General features: G+C 42.2%; 1 pseudogene; it reads right to left on the bottom strand.

Annotated features, from left to right (window-relative positions):
- Positions 1-1,466: 1,466 nt before the first annotated feature.
- LOC140934623 (uncharacterized) lies at positions 1,467-11,157 on the bottom strand (annotated as a pseudogene).
- Between the last annotated feature and the right edge of the window lie 6,817 nt (positions 11,158-17,974).

Below are 17,974 nucleotides of genomic sequence, written 5' to 3'. Positions count from 1 at the left end.
CGGTATCATTTAGCCCTGCAGGCGGTTTTTCATCCTTTTGCCCTCCGTGTTTGGTAAAAGAGGATCCTTCACAGTATTGCGAAACTGTTCATTGCGTTCTCCGGTCTAATGCACGTCAGTATTTTTAAAACTTGACTAATGGTAAATAAATACACAATTTCTGACAGTTAATCTATGACGAAATTGGTAGGGCATCCTTTTCGATCGTTGTACCGATCAATTCGAGGTCTTCTCACGTTTCCTCGCAATGGCTGAGGTTGATTTTTGGTGTATACATGCTTGAGATAAACAAACACTCGAGATGGATACAACTTAAATAAGCGTTCCGATCTTGTGATCGGAAGTGCGGTATCGGTATTTCGTCGATTTTGGACACGGTATTTCGGTATTTGCCAATTCTGCCAATTTCTCTTACGGTATTGCGGTATTAGATACCCCCCAATGTCCCCCTCCTTCTTGACAAAAACCATTTCTAAACTAATAGGATCACATCACGGCCTTTATTAACCTCGGATTTACAGTGTGGCTCTTGGAGCTAATATCCACGAGATAGTAGAAAACAAAGAATAAATTATAGTAAAAATAATCCTAAAAGAAAAGAAATAAAAAATAGAAGAAAACAAAACCGGTAAGAGGAAATACAGAAAAAAAAATTCATGAAAAAATAGAATTTAACAACCTATTACTTGTAATAATATATTTGTTTAAACGAAATTTTTCGCACTCTGAATTTGGACTCCCTAAGTAATGCCGTAGACCTCACGCCCGCAGGGAGTCCACTTCACGCTCCGGCATTTGTGTGCCATGACGAGCCATAATTAAAACAACTGAGGGCTACTAAAAAAACAAAGTTTGCCTCCTATATTCAGTTTACACTCTTCTCGTCTTCATAAATTCCCTTCCAGCAAAAGGCTTCCACTAACAGGAAACTTCACAAACAAGTTTTTTCTACAGGAGATAAAAGTCTCAAAGCTTTTTTATAATCTATGCACGGTCCACTGCAATTTACTACCTTATTTAGACACCTTTAACCCTACTGGCTTGTTCTACAATCGGTCCTCAAGGGAAGATAATCAATAGACAACCATAACAACCACTATTTGTAACTACTGGTACTCTGTTGTCTTACGATACAATTGACGTCACCAAAAAATTCGTTAGAACTGAAAATTACAATACTTCCATTGTTTTGAAAAAAACTCTGGTTAAACTTAAAAATTTAAGAATACATTTGGCCAAATGAAATGAAACACAGCTGAAAAACACGCCATTTACGATTGGTAACTGGTCAACGCCTGTCTTTTCGCATTTTAGCTGCTGCCCAGTGCACTGATACATAGGGAGCTTGTAAACGGTAAAGATGGTCTTCAAATTTATTGGTGTACCTACGTCTTAATTGTGTATACACTGTATATGTCATTGCCATGATCTGCATTTTCAATGAATAACGTCACAACAGTGCATCGTCAAATCAAAACTCTTCTTGTGTTGAATTTGGTTTTGAGATCATCCACCACATCCACCGCATCCACCACAACCTCCACATCCACCACAACCGCCACATCCTCCACAGCCACCCCAACCATCACAGCCTCCGCATCCACTACAACCACCAAAAACACAAAGCCATCACAACCCCCACAGCCACTGCAGCCTCCACAACCACCACAGCCACCACATCCACCACAACCACAACAGCCACCACAGACACCACAACCACCACAGCCTCCACAACCTCCACATCCACCACAACCACAACCACCACAGCCACTACAGCCTCCACAACCACCACATCCACTACAACCACAACAGCCACCACAGCCACCACAACCTCCACAGCCTCCACATCCACCACAGCCACCACAACCTCCGCATCCACTACAACCAGCAAAGCCACAAAGCCATCACAACCCCCACAGCCACCACAGCCGCAACCACCACAGCCACTACAGCCTCCACAACCACCACAGCCACCACAGCCTCCACATCCACCACAACCACAACAGCCACCACAGACACCACAACCACCACAGCCTCCACAACCTCCACATCCACCACAACCACCACAGCCACTACAACCTCCACAGCCTCCACATCCACCACAACCACCACAACCTCCGCATCCACTACAACCACCGAAGCCACAAAGCCATCACAACCACCACAGCCACAACAGCCGCTACAGCTACCACAGAAAAAAAAAGGGACTGACTTAATACCTCTTCGAACAACCAACTCTGAATCATTACTACTTTTGTCGAATAATACTCAAACCGATCGCCTAAGAGAGTCTAACTGTATTCAAGCTGGAGGAAGTACTTTGAGGATTTATTAAGGCTTTATGGTTCTGGCTTTCAGTCAAACCTCCTACCCTATTTGAGACTTTTCAAACTTCCTAATTCGACAGGCATTCCCGGGCGATACCCAGTTATTTAAAGCCTGATTCCAGAGTAACTTTTGTGTCCCTGCTAATATATCTTATACATGGTTGGAGTTACCAAGAAACTTGGAATTTCGCCCTAGATCAATCATCACATCCGCCACTGCGTCCGCCACAACCTCCACATCCACCGCACCCACCGCATCCACCACAGCCGCCACAGCCACCACAGCCACCACCACCACAGCCACCACAACCACCACCACCACAGCCACCACAAGCGCCACCTCCAACAGTGAACTTGATGTACGAGTTTGTTGGTACATAGTTGGCATGATAACCAGCAGCCACTACAAGCAACAGGTCTTCGTTCTGAATTCTGCGTGGTTTCTCGATATGAGCATTTTCACCGACTGAAGGTGCAGTATAGCAGCCATTGTTCCCTTCTGGGGAGTAATAAGGTTGGCAGAGAAGGTGAAGAATGGCAATTGAAAACCCAAGTGCAATTGCCTCGGGAACATCTTGCACCTCTACTGGAAATGAGATTGCACCGGTTTTTAGGTCAACATTAATCTTCTTCCTCTTTCCTAGAAGATATATGGAAAACTGGTTTCCGCATTTCTCAACTCGTTTCCACTCCTGCTTTTCAGTCAGGGAGAAGAACTTGACCGACAGACTTCCAGGCTGGCCTTTTGTTCCTGGCTTTCCCCTTATACCGGGTATTCCCTTGATAGCTGGTGTCTCGCTAGTACCTGGTGTTCCTTTCGTTCCACTGACACCAGGTACACCAGGAACGCCTTTGACAACACCCTGCCATTTACCGATGCAAATACCCCAGTCCTTGCTTCCTCTGATCAGTATTGCTCTTTCTCCTTCCTGCACGTCCAAAGTGCAGCATTTGTCTGGCTTTTTGACCTGACCACGCTTGGGAAGAACGTTTTCCCGGATTAGATACGCCACACTAACAACTCTTTGGGCATTGTTGATAACCAGAACACACGAGAGCTGCAGCACTGCGGAGTGTATTACTCGACATACAAACGCTGGTCGTCCTCGGGAATCGAACAGCAAATGGACTGACATTTCGCATGGTGCCGTCGCTGATTGAACTAAAGAGACCGGTGAAAGGATTAACGTCGGGGACCGTAAAATTTGAGCGGGATTTTCCACATTGCTGAATATCTTTTGTGGTCTCACTGCGAAGTAGTAACCGTCCTGTTTGGGTGGATGAGCTACGGTGGTAAATCGAACGCACTGATTATGATCAGCCAATTGCAACTCATGGGTGACTGGTTGAAGAGTTCCACAGCTCCTTAAAGGAACGCTATCAAGGTACTCCAAAAAGGAGTACTTACCGCCGGCTTGGTAAGGGAACGATTGAGACAGTTTTCGGTAAATCCACACCTATTCAGAAGGGATTAAAAAGGTTGGCATTAATAATCAGTGTAGTATGTATAACATAACATTGTTTTAGGTATTAAAAAAGTAAGAATTATCATCGTCCTCGTTGTCATTACTCAGAGGGATAGGAGCTTAACTAAGATATTTCAGTTTACTCTGGAAAGACACTTAACTAACAATTCTGTTGCAGTCTGAGCGCCATTTTTTCAAGCGTGGAAAGTTTTCTAGGAGCGATATCATACGACGTTGAATTGTTTATGAAAACTCATACTCCTTTTATTAGAGGCGATTTTTCTCGTGAAGCGGGTTTATAATCTCGTCGCGCGTGCATCACGTGAACCGCGCGTGGTCTTAGCCAGATGCAAAATTCGATGCGCCATAAATAAATCTTTCTTTCTATGAATATATGCTTGGTGTCCGCCAGTGACGTCATGTAGCGTTACGTCATGGAGCATTTCGCGTTTCCAGGCAACATAAACTTTGCCGCTGATGACTAGACTACGAGCAGTCTCTCTTTTTTCTTGGTCCGTTGAGCAAAACGCTTGTGACACGCAAATGACCACGCGCGTGACTGAAGGCGCGAGACGGGAAATTTCTTCTCGGGCTTTCGCCCTCGTTTCTCGCGTCTTGCGGCTTCGCCGCTTCACGCACGCAGAAGGCAACGAGACAGGGGCACCCAACGACGGTTTCCTCAAACACTGTACGTTGAAAACACTTTTTTAGCTATTCGGCCCGGGGTATCCAATCGATGGAATCGATAATCGATGACAATCGATATCAATCGATACCAATCGATATCAGTTAATCGATTGATATTGATAATCGATGACCAATCGATGGCGAAGATTCGTGTGGTTATCGATTGGTATCGATCATCAATACCAATCGATAGATAAATTGGTATCGATTGGTATCGATTGAGGAGCAAATACAATAACGTTATGAACAGTACACCGAAATAACAATGCATGTGTTTTGAATAATTTCATATTTGCTTGCCCGGATTGTTTGTTACAGTTTTAATAAAAAAAAATCACTAACACTGAAACATCTCCATGTAGTGGCCAAAGAGGATCCACGAACTCGGACTCGGACTGTAGATGACCGAGTTGTCCACGATGGTTCACAACTTTAAACGCGTTTCCGCGTTCTCCCCTCTTCTTGGTTGCAGTGAACACTTCACCGACGTTCACCTCAAAACGGCAAAGATGAGAGCCTTTGACGATGCACCTTATATTCAGTAAAGCCTCTGCCCGGAAGTCTTGCGTAGACATTATGACACGGAAAGGCAATGACGGGCAAGTGGGTAATTCGATTACGCGTGCAACAGGGTATATTCTTTGCGCTGAGAAGTCTGGGTTGGAATTGTTTTACCAATTTCGTCCCCAGGGCTTCCTAAAAATGGCGGATGATCGGACAGGTAGCGTGCGTGACGTCTGTCTCGACGTCCTGTGCCAATCGATGCCAATCGATGAACGATTTTTGTGTGGTTATCGATTGATCATCGATTGACCAATACCAATCGATACTAATTAACTAATTTTATCGATTGATATCGATTGATCGATTGGTTTTCCGATCATCGATTTCCATCGATTGGATACGGCCTTTGTGTTCAAAGAGATAAGTATACAAAGACTGAAAAAGGCTAAGATGAGAATGGTTTCTCCAAAATATCCAAGAAACTCCTTCAGAGTTTGGGCTACCTGTGGATGGGGCAACATTTCATGACAGGATGGACTATAATGGGGCTGCATTTTCAACACCTTCAATGTGACTGGAAATTAAAAAGGTTCACACAGCAGATTCAGGAATACAAAATGACAAACTTGGAATCACATAGTTTTACATTTGCCAAAAGTAACTAACATTGGGCCTTTTGGTCATAGAAAAGAATATAAAAGGATCTGGGTTAGTGCAAAAAAAAGTCTGTCCTAAACGGTGTGCATGATTTGTGCGAGTCTGTTCTGATTATAAACAGGGTGTTTCATGCATGATCGATTTCGTCTTAGTGCAAATGTTTGCAGATATTTAGTACGTCATCACCCAAAGCATTTACTGGAATAAATATAAATGCTATTGTTCTTGGCACCCTTGTCTAGCTAAGATAAGTACAAGTTGACAGGTGTGCTTGATAACCTTGTCCCCGTCTGAGGGAGTTGTCCTATCAGGGTACTAAAGTTGAGGGTGTTATCCTAAACAGGGTATGGGTTTCAAACCCTCAGCGGCTCACCTATACCCAAATATTGGTCGAGTACCGCCCACCCCCCTCCCCGGGCTGCTATCCTATAAGCAAGCTTCGAATTAACTGAGCCATAATTACACAATGGATGACTGTATTTGTACCCTCTTTGTAAACGTGACAATCATTTTTATCTTGGGAAGTTCAGTGACAATAATCCAGATGGCCAAAACTTACATATTTTGGCCATTCTTATCCTGAAGTATCCACCTTATTCTGAGCTATCCAAACAGATACTTTGCTATGCATAAGCTTTACACGACAGTCGTGGTACTGTAATTAAACAGACATTGGTTGCTCCTTGCACTAAATTCTTACAAAAAGAACGTGAAAAACAACTAACCTCTATGTAGGCTTTGATCCATATTTTGGAGTAACCATTCTCATCTTAGCCTTTTTCAGTCTTTGTCAGGAACCCATCAAATGGGCTCCTGTCTTTGTATACTTACCTCTTTGAACACAGCAAGGTCGTAAAGAGTCGGAGCGATTTGCCGAAAAATAATTTTATTCGGTTCCAGTCTCCGAGCGGATACCTAATTCTAGTCACGACTAATCCTGGCAGTTTGCGGTCATATCGAAGCGTAAAGGTCAACAGTGTTTGTTCATGAGCGAACGATTATTGTGCAGTTGCGATGCGTTTTGTGGAGCAAGCGAGCAAAAACCGGAGCACACGTTACCTGAAGACTAGCTGATGGCAATTTGGAGCGGATTCTTCGATTATTCTCGAATTTATAGCGCTTCGCGTGAAGGCGCGCGGAGATAACCCGTTTGTTTTGTAGCCAGCCTTTAATTCTTCTTTAGTGGATAGTACCTACGATTGCAAAACTCAACAAACTGCCACTTTAACCGGCCAGGAAGAAGAAGGAGACGTAAAGGTATCTTAGCTTTGTTTTGTTATATTTTGACTTTTGGACTATTTCAGTTCATGTGAGTTTCGACGGCTCATACCATTTTGTCCATGTGAATATTAATATATTGACACACACTACGTCTGGGCTACCTGTTCATACTGTTGCGAGATTTGGTACCGGAGTGAAATTCTCGCCCCCGTACAAGAACCGGGGTGATCTCACGCCGAGGTGACTCGCTCCGATATGACATTTTGTGGTGGTATCATGTAAACAAATATAGAGCCATGAGAGGTAACCGTTGTGAACTCGCTCCTGGGGAAAAGTCGCCTCGGTGTCATGTAAACACCCCCTAAGACAAGAAAAATTGGACTCTTTCAAAGAAGTCAGAGGGAGGTGACATATTGCTGCATATTCACCGAAGTTAAACATATTCCATCAGCAGGATATTGTCTCCAGAAATTAAACGACAAGCAGAAATAGGGTTTCCTATAAGATCAATCCATTCTGTGCTTTACATTCACAATAAATTCATGAAATAAATGGGTGGCAAGGATGGTTGTGATGGGAGTTTGGAGATTTTATTTTGTATACCGGACACAGATGACGTAAACCAAAAGAACAACAGCCTTGAAACAATACCAAGCAGATTTTCCCTCAATAGAAAACAAAGAAGTCTTTTGCTTTACGTCATGTGGGTCTAGTACACGGAGTTTTGAGTGGAATTTTGGAATCCATTAATATCTGGACAAATTGTCAATTCATTTGGTCCGGGAAAGTGTACATTTGACTGTCAGTCTGGGAATTTCAAAAACTATTCCTCTGGCAACCATGTCTCAACAAGGTCATGTATGTTGAGAATTGAGAAACTGATGAACTTTAACATGACATGTATGTGGACATTTCACACAAATTCACTCTTGCATGGGCATTTGTTTCTTGTGCATGTACACAAATAACTGTGAACACTTTCATGAATGATTTGGTGCTCTTTAAAGGATAATTCAGTACTAATGAAGGTACTGCATATTCAATAATCATCATAAACACCATTCTCCTCAGCTGCATCCTTAATGACATTGTTACGTGTAATTTCTATTTCAGTGTAAGTGATCATGTTTGCACCTTACTGTTTTAAAAAACAATTAGCTGTCAAGTCTGATTATCTTGCATGCCAACTCTCCCGGATATGACAACAATCTCCTCCTGTACGGGTCAGCAAATCTTCAAGATAAAATCGAGTAATGTGCTTTTGTGTGCTTTAATTTGGAATTTATCCCATTTTCTCCCAAAATTTGAATCTTCTTTGAGTCAAAGTTCGGTTTCTGTGGTATTTTCGCACGTATTTCATCACTGACAAAGATTATTTCCTCATCACAATCATAAAAGCTAATTGTGATAGTTCTGTACCTCATGTAAGACTTCATATAATGTCCTAAGCCCATTAGGCACTGGATTGAATTGTGCTTATGGGAGGGGGGTTGATTGTTGATATTCGAGGGGGGTGGTGGGGGAATGCTAAAGAAAGAGTCTCCAGATTTTGGATTTTCTAGAGGTTGGCATCTCTAGATTATGTACTACAACAAGTGCAAACACTCTCATTGTTGTACGTAGTTCACTTAACTATAAATTATATTTTTCATCAATTACCAGCATTTACTTGTTATTCTCAACACACTACTAATGACACACTTCACAAGTAATTATTATTACACTTATTATTAAAGATGGCATGGGTTAGGTGCATATTCTCTCTTTCGTGCAGTTGTTCACTATCACACCCATTTTCTTTTGGCTATAATTACATTTGTAGGATCGGTCAAATGGCGTTAACAAGGGACCTATGAAACATTGGCTACCCTTCCTTAACAACACCAGCCCCCCTTAAAGTCCCAGAAAATCATTTTTAACAACTGATCACTGGGTTCAAATTTACTACACCAAAACGAAATTAAGTACATTGTGGACATCTCACATTCCAATATTAGAGCCAGTGTTGAAACCCACCCTCCCAAGCTACACAGTTTACTCCAATTCTCTCCCCCTTCCATCCCTGACATTTTATGGGCCTCCCCACCCCCCTCCCCCCCTAGCTTCGCGAGTTTCTGCGATTAACGTATTTCTAATTTCTTAAACTAGGTGCCAAATTCTGAATAAATCCACCACGGCATGCCCTCTCTGACAAAATCTTACCTCGAGATCTTTGCTTTCCTTTGTGCTAAAAGTGAACTTAGCAACCGCTTTGGAACCATGAATTCTAGCAATTGGTCCTTTTACTTTCTTCTTAATGACTCGTTTACCATTGATGGCCTCGATTTGGACTGTGTATGATTTAGAGTTTGGAAGGCCTTCAACCTCAACACGAAGCAATTCCACAGTGTAAAGAAGTGACATCATCGAGGAGTACTCATCAAGGTCTGGATTTATAACATTCCCAATGGGTGGCTCTCCACGAAACATGGCGCCATTAACCTCGAAAGGTATACCAGCAGCTTTCCAAATATCTCGCGTAGAGAGCTCTGATGAAAAAAGCTTCGATCCTGGTTGACGGTCATTTACTGAGTCGTTGTGGTTCAAGACCCTCCCAAGCAGTTTGAAGGTGTCATGTCTGTAAACCAGCGGATTCACTTGATGGGCATGCCAGATAAGGTCAAAGTCATAGCATGGTACAAGAAAAGCATCTTGATTCTTTTGCTTGAAGAGCAGATGGTGCTTATACCTCTTAACTGCTTCACGTAAGAATGTCTTATCCCCGTAATGTGGCAGGGAAACCTGATAATAAAACACTCTTTGTCTTTGGCAAGCGCTCTTGATGTCATATTGAATTCTAGACTCGAAATCCTGCACACATGTGACAGGGGCATTCAAATCTACTTCAAATGGTTCTCTGGGGTACTCTTGATTTTTAGCCCCTTTTCTCGAGCTTTTCCTACAAGAATTCTGTGGTCGACTAAAACAGAGACTATTTCATTGCAGTCCCTTTCATAACTGAGAGGTGAAAGCATGTGTACATGCCATACCCAAGCAACGTCTAGAGGCGCCGCTAGGTCCACAGAGGGGTGCTGAGCTAGCAAAGGAAGCCAAAACAGTTCATACCTAAAGATCATAGGAAAAAGGTGAATGAGGAATAAATTGGGGGCTGAACAAGATGAGTTGGAGAAGTCTTTTTTTAAAATATAGTTTCTGACATACGTTCTTTTCCTCAGTATCTGTCAACCTTTTGAAGGATCTGGTAAAAGGTTAATGTGAGTTCGCAAAATGCTAGCAGTTGACACTTTTGGAGGCAAAAAAGTGTAAAGAGTATCTTAAAAAAACAATAATATGTTTAACTATAACAGTGTTGGTCCCCTTGCACAAAAAATCGTTTATTTTCTAGACTTTTTCGGATATTTTCAGTACCGATGGTGACCCCTTTGAATGATATCTCAGTTGCTCAACAGCGCAATTTCTCACAATACATTTATTAATCATCTTGTAGAGCCGACAGGCTACCTATTAAGCTCACAAAATATTCTAACGAAACACAATACAAACCCAATCTCAAGGTTGGGGTAGGCATGGACTGGTTGCAATCACTTGGTTTGCATTTATCGGTCTAGATTGGATTCGAAGGACAGACTCATACCTCCTGACAGCATTTTCAACATGTGGGCCGGTGTAAAGGCATGGGTTGTCATCAACAAACTTCAAGAACTGTCGCTGAGCGAGGGCAGCTTCCACTAGATCGATACTTATCATGCTTTCCATTTCACGGAGGTTTGGTGATTTTGCTTGGGCCATATTCCCGTAACGTAAAAGGTGTCTGGTAAATCGAAAAAACCCCCTGATATTTCTTTTATTATTATATAGTTGAAAAAGGGAAGGGGTGTTTCGTATAAACTAGGAAAGAAAATGTTTATATTTTCAAAAATTTCCTTGAAGTTTATTGAAAGGAAAAGATATTCCCTATAAAATTGGATAAATATGAAGGCGGATTGCGAGATAGGCAGCCACAATAGGAAAAATATCCACCAAAATCCGAGTTCACCTTTTCCCTAAAAGGTAGAAAATCTTTTTCTGCAAGCAAATATCATAATTCTTATCATTATTGTAAAATACTGAATACAAATATACCTGGTTTTTTGAAAACCGGGCTACTAAAAAATGTCAGTCTCTCACACTGATTGTTAATTTGATGGCCCTTGTTACTTGAAAAGTAAAATCTCACCTCAAAAAGAAATTATTGAATACATGAGCTTCCATTTGATAGAATCATCTGTCTTGAAAGTAACAAAAGTGAAGTTTTCCTCATTAATCTGGAAAATAAGGCATTTTAAGAAGCAATTTTTAGTGTCGGTGTCACCGATTGCAAAGCCAATTCCCCAGTTCACCCCATTTTTAATTGAAGCTGGTCTCCCAAAAACAATCTAAGCCAACACTGCTCAACAATACCAAGTCCTAAAACCAGCAGTTCAACTGCTTGCTGACTAGGAACATTATCAACAGGGTGGGTCATTGCTTGCATGCAAACAGCACAAACAAACTGCATAAGAGTGCAAAAACACATCAAACTTTACAACAACCCCACTCCCCTGGAATTTAACCAGGCTACCCCAAATGCATACCAGACGATAGCCCCGTGTCTGTGCAACAACATGGCACCCAGCCAGACACAACCCCCCCCCTTAATTTGAGTGAGACATTGACCTTTGAAAGACAGGGGTAGCCCCGGTACAAAAACTCAGCGAATCCGCCCTCTAGCACAAAGCATAGTCTTTACAACAACCCCACCCCCCTGGAATTTAACCAGGCTACCCCAAATGCATACCAGATGATAGCCCTGTGTCTGTGCAACAACATGACACCCAGCCAGACACAACCCCCCCTTAATTTGAGGGAGACATTGAGCTTTGAAAGACAGGGGTAAGCCCAGGTACAAAAACCCAGCGAATCTGCACTCTAGCACAAAGCATAGTCTTTACAACAACCCCACCCCCCTGGAATTTAACCAGGCTACCCCAAATGCATACCAGATGATAGCCCTGTGTCTGTGAAACAACATGACACTTAGTTTGACGGAAGCCCCCCTCAAAAAATATTATCTGGGCCAACGGGGGCAACAGCCCGTCCCTACGGGACGGACTGTTGCCCCCCTCGTGCAAATTTTCTGGAATTTGCACTGATTTCTGTCACTTCCAGGAAGTTATTTGAAGCCCATGGTTAAGAGGTGAGGGTGGTTAGTCCTGAAGAGCGAGATTGTTATTTTTACACTAAAAGTATCAGGGCTTTAAGCAAATTAAGTTTTAAAAGATTGCCTGCAATGTGCTGGACTTGACTTAAGATTTCAGGCAACCCAGTTTTCAAAACTCCAGGTAGAAATAAAATAGATGGGATATATCATTTATAACACTGCGTTATAGTGCTTGTCTTATCTAATCCTATGGAGTCGCTATGGTCAGCAAAACATAGCCTCAGCTGAGCTTACAAAAAGATGGCTTATATAAACCTGTTTACGTCAAGAGTTTACATGAGTTTGCTCTAGCCTTCAAACCTCCCATTTGAATTTCTGTTTACGAGGCCTACAATGGAGGCCAAAATTCTTAGGACAATTAACACGATCTGCCTAAATTTTCCCCCTTTTCCCTCGCCCCCCAGTTTGTGCACCCCTGTACACTTTACCCTGCCCTAAAAGTGTTTATTTATCCCAACAATATTTGGAGGGGGGAGGGGAGGGCCATTCGCGGTATCTAAGTGGTTAGAGAAGTGCATATAATTATATTATGTTACATCTGAATAGTTGATAAGTTAAGGATGTGGAAGGAAAGTTTTCCATAATCGTTCCAAGGATTTTTGTCCTCCATTGTAGTTCACCTTATGTCAACTGAGGTGAAAGTACTAAATTTGTGTTTGTTTCTTCCACGTTGTAATCAGAGAATCTTAACGTGCGTCGCTGTAAATGCTATAATTTTCGGTACAGACGACTTTGTATTGATACATGGATACGTGTACATACAAGTCGTGAAGAGGCAACACAAAATTCGCTTTGACAAAGAGCTGTCGCCTCCCCCCGATCAGATTTCAGCTCTTTAGAATCCTCTGTCAATGGGGAATCAAACTTATAAACATAACGCTGAAACAAATCCCTTATCGTCGGCGAATTTTAATTCATATGGTAAAATAATGTTTTTCGTAGCTATAGTCACCCTCCACTACCCCAGTTATCGAAGCACAACATTTCCTAAATCTGCTTAAATCACTAACTCTACCTTACCTTTCGTAGTTCTCTGTTTCTTGAAATGGAAAATTCTGTGACTAACGAAAAATAAGCCAATTTAATTAACCCTTACCGATTTCAATGTTGTCCCTGAGGGTATAGTCACATCTGTCTACTTCCTTTTCAGCTAACAGTCATCTGATCTACAGCATGGCGACGTGATGGCTGAGTTCGCTCAAACAAAAGGTTGTTGTTTTCCCATTTGAAGAATCCTTTGTCTGCCGACACAGGCAGCCCAAGCTCATTACACGAACGCGGACGTGACTCTTGGTTGCGAGCGATGTTGTGTTACAAACGGTTAAAAAGGCCTTTGGCTTGTATGGGATGTAAACGGTTTTTCTTAACAGAGCGCAAAAATGTTATGTTTTTAAATAAAATCGACGTACAGAATTGCCTTGTTGAATTCTTTGTTGTTTGCCCGCGTCTCAGGCCGTTTTGAAGCGTTTTCGGCGAGTTAGCGCTACTGCCGTCAGGGTGCCGTCTCTAATCTTAGTGCAAATAAAGTAGCACTGTTTTAGCATATATAACAGAGGCATTCCTTGCCTACTGCATGACAGATAGGAAAACAACTGTTCATAGATCAGAACACCTTAGAGTTGATAAATTTGTCAGTTTTATTCCAATGTTAGTATTTATATTTGAACTCTAATAACTCTTCCACTACTTTTCCAGTTTGCAAAAAGGAATGAAAAAGTAATGCCCCCCCCCCTGTATGTATTAAATTTTACATCCAACCCCCCTCTCTCTTGTTGTCATTTTCTCCTATGCCCTCCCCTCTAATTTTCTAACCCCCCAACTCCAGGTAATTATTGCACAGTCCCTAATAAGAGAACATAATAAGTGAGTGGCATGTGCGGACCAAGGAAATAAATTGCCGAATGAGGCAGGCGTTTATAACTGTAAATAAAATCTGTAACAGGCTCATCTGCCAATCGCCACTGGAGGATGTTTACCTTGACTTCAAGTAAAAGGCGTTCACTTGCTAAACCAGCCGGCCTTTAGATTTTTTTTGAGAAAGGTGCATTCGCTCAGGAAAATAAAGAAATCCCAGAGAGATCCTGAGATCATAACGCGTGAGCCGAAATGATCTCACCGCCGAACGCCAGCCATACACGGTCTGCGACAGAATGTTTTGAGCAACATCAAAATGAATATCTACATCATTTCCTGTACAGTCGAACCTCTCCATACGGACACCTCTCCGAGAATACGGACACCTCTCCAATACAGACACCTCCCCAATACGGACACCTTTCCAATACGAACAGTTTCCTATGTACCGACAAAATTCTCATACATTTCCTCCAAAAAAACCTCGATAACACGCACCCTCTCTAATACGAATAACGAATACAAAATCTCGGCCCTTGAGGGCAAATTCATACAAACTTTAAACCCCTTTATTACGGACACTCCGGGGACTAGGCGTCGATAATTTGCGCTATGTACCACTTCCTGTCGGCGGAAGAGTACAACTGACACAACTGGATGATCAGCGAGCCCCGGGGGGAGCAAAGCAAGATGCCCTTTTATTATTAAGTTTTATTTTTTGTAGGATCAGTTTGATCTATATAAGCAGCGGCCTATTTGTGCAATTACCACCAGTGATAGGGTCTCAGTCCCCGTGACGTAGTGCTCCTACATGTTTTGATATCCTTAAACAGGGTCCCTTTAAAGTCAGCATTCGTCAAATAACAGGGAGCCAGGGTCAAGGCTCCCTTAGAAGCAATGCTTAAAACGGAACTATCCACAAAAAGGAAAAGATCTATTGAAAGCGTGCACAGACGATACAGGGCTGTCGGTTGTACTTTAAATAGGAAGTCAGTAATCGTTTGGTTTTGCGCCTTAGAAAGGTTATCTACTGACACTGTTTCAGAAAAAAGGTCAGAATTTTAAGACCTTTTCTGATAAAAACCTTTCCTAAACTGATTAGCCTGCGAGCAAGCTCTCCGAGGCTCTCTGGCGGCGAGGCAGGAAAAGGAAGAAGAACTTGCAAATACCATATTTCCTCAAATAATAGCCGTCCCTCGATTAATCGCCCTTCTCTGGTGGAAATATTTAGAATAATCGCCTCCTTCGAATAATCGCCCCCCCCCCCCCACCCCACCCCTCTCGCCATCTTCTCTTTCTTTTATCCACTCTCTGTCACGTTGAAGAGGGTCTCAATGGGGTGGTGGCATTTACGGTTATCGGCTAAAATTTTGGCTCTTTTACGGCTATCGGTTAATTTTTTTCAGTTACGGTTAACAAAAAAGTTAAATATTAACTTCTTTTGTTTCAAAAATTTAAATATTAATTAGCCCGTAGTTTTTGTATCTTTAAAGCAAAATAGAGGCCTTAGGATCATGTCAGGATGAAATAAGTTATTCTTTTGAAAAATTTTAACATTTGATAGATCATACTTTTTATAAAGTATTCCACTTCTAATATTATTTTACAGATAGAAATGTCAACAGTCAATTTAAAAATAATCTTCGTGAAAAAGCAAAGCACACACGCGAACGCCTAACTTAAGGCCGGGGCGCGACATTCATTACAACAGAAATGGCGTTTTCACACTAGAGACGGATTATTCGTGTGAGACGGGTTATCCGTTTGATGGTTCGCGTCAGATAGGTAATATGTCTTAATTTGAAAATGGAATAGTTTGAATTTTGAATGAATAATCCGCCTGACTTTATCCCTCAATTTCGACGGACAGTTTGAAGATGGATTATCCGTTCCAGATAGCCTGTGTACGGCCGCCCACTCCCCTCAGAAAAAATCGGAAAAGAGGTGTCTGTCGGGAAGAGGGCGACCGTATACAGGCTAGTCTCAGACGGATAATCTCTAGCTCTAGTGTGAAAACGGCCAGTAACAAAATTCCCGTGACCAGTGTTTTTAATGATAGCGAAGGACTGTACGGAGTGACTGTCAGCCGTTGCCTTGTCCATAAGCCTCATTACTTCGCGCGGCTAATGCGTTTCGGGTAACGCGGTCCGAGCGAGTTCGCCATCGAAATGCCTTGATCGAGATGGCGTGGGAAGACGCCATACAGGGACTAGGCATGGCAATGTCTACCGTAGTGTCAGAGAAAAATAGGGAAATGTTGTTTATCGGCAAAGTGTTTTACAGACAGTGACATCTCTGCGTGCTGTTTCACTAGTGTTTCGAGGGCACGACCTTCTGAAAATCGCAAATATGAATTCCCAGCAAGAAGCCGGACTTTCGCTATGGAAAAAATTAGTTCCCTGAGAGAGCGGCGGAAGTGGAGCCTAGGTCTTGATCAACACCTAAAAGGCGCTTGGCCTAACGTGCGTACAGAGTCAAAGTAGGCGGGAAATAAAAAGACGCAACCATAAGTGTCATAAGTGAGCTTAGTACCTTCCTTAAAAGTAGCAAATCTAGGGAACAATTTCTTTTACGGTTAACTCTTTTACCCTATTTACGGCTAACGGTTAAAATATTTCACTTTTTACGGCTATCGACTAAATTTTTGGCCGTTTTACGCCTATCGGTTAACCCCATTGAGACCCTCGTTGAAGTGGAATCTGATCCAGCAAAACTGATCAGTGACGATTCAAGCTCTGAAAATTAATCAAGGAACCAAATTTGGAACACTCAAAAAGCCCATGTTCAGTTTATTTATAATGATGTAATAATTTTTTGATTTATTGGAATGATAAAACAAACTATTTAGGGCACGGCTTCCAGTGCGCAATATTTTTATGGTTGCCTCCCTGGAATAATCGCCTCCGGCTATTATTTGAGGAAATATTTCATTCCGGAAGACTGTATTGACTCTTATTTCAACCCTCTACAACACCTTTTTTAATTTGCCTCCAATGCAAGGCTCCAGGCTGTTGTGGAGAGGGCTCGATTGCACGTATTTTACATGGTCATGGAGTTTTGACGACATACATTTAAACGCCATTATGGCGCTACGATAGAAAAGCTCGCTAGCGATAGGTAGCCATCTCAGTTCTTTAGAAAGGGCGTGATCGTAATTGAGGGTTCGAATTCCACTTGTAATACGGCAGGCAAAATTTTGCACAGCTTGCAACTTTTGTATATTATTCCCTGACGTATTTACTCATACATTTGAACAATAGTATAATTTACTGATAACCAAGGTGTTTAAGATAGTCAAGAGGATCGTGTTATCAAATGCGTGTTTAACGCGATTTGTTTGCCCCAGGCGAGACATACCAGTAGAAACGATGTTGGATATATGTTCATCGTATGACAAATAAGGGTCGCACCTAATTCCTTGGCCGTTTGAGTAGGAAAGATACCTTTTCGTAGTAGAGATACACTGAAGTCTTGCAATCTGGGCAACAATTGACTACTGCCAAACACCATGAGCTTGGTCTTGGTTGAGTTCAAGAGCAGATGGTTTCTGAAATACCAGTTCCTTACATTAAACAGATCGTCGTTCACATCAGAGATAACCGACTGCTTGTTTTGTATGTGAAAGGAAACGAGTAGTTTTGTATCGTTCACGTAACACTGCGAACTGCATTTCCTATCCGCAGACGGGAGAACGTTATTATAAATGCTGAAACGAAGCGGGCCAAGGATACTACCTTGAGGGACTCCACTGGCTAAGCGGAGAGGTTCCGAGGCAGCTGTATTAATCCTGACTACTTGGCGCCTTTTGCTAAGATAACTGCGAAACTACTGGATGCCGAAATGGGAAACCACGACGTCTTGTAACTTTGAATCCCTTTACTTATGCTGTAAGTTCCCTTTGATCTATAGCGCTCAGTACTTCATCAGTTGTTTTGATGACAGAGCTTTCGGTCGCATGCCACGCATTGTTTTCGCTCTGATTCTTTGCTAGTCTTCCCTTTTCTTTAACTAAGATGAGA

This window comes from Porites lutea, chromosome 4, assembly GCF_958299795.1.
Source record: "Porites lutea chromosome 4, jaPorLute2.1, whole genome shotgun sequence".
Classification (NCBI taxonomy): Eukaryota; Metazoa; Cnidaria; class Anthozoa; order Scleractinia; family Poritidae; genus Porites; species Porites lutea.
This window is presented reverse-complemented; position numbering and strand designations above follow the sequence as displayed.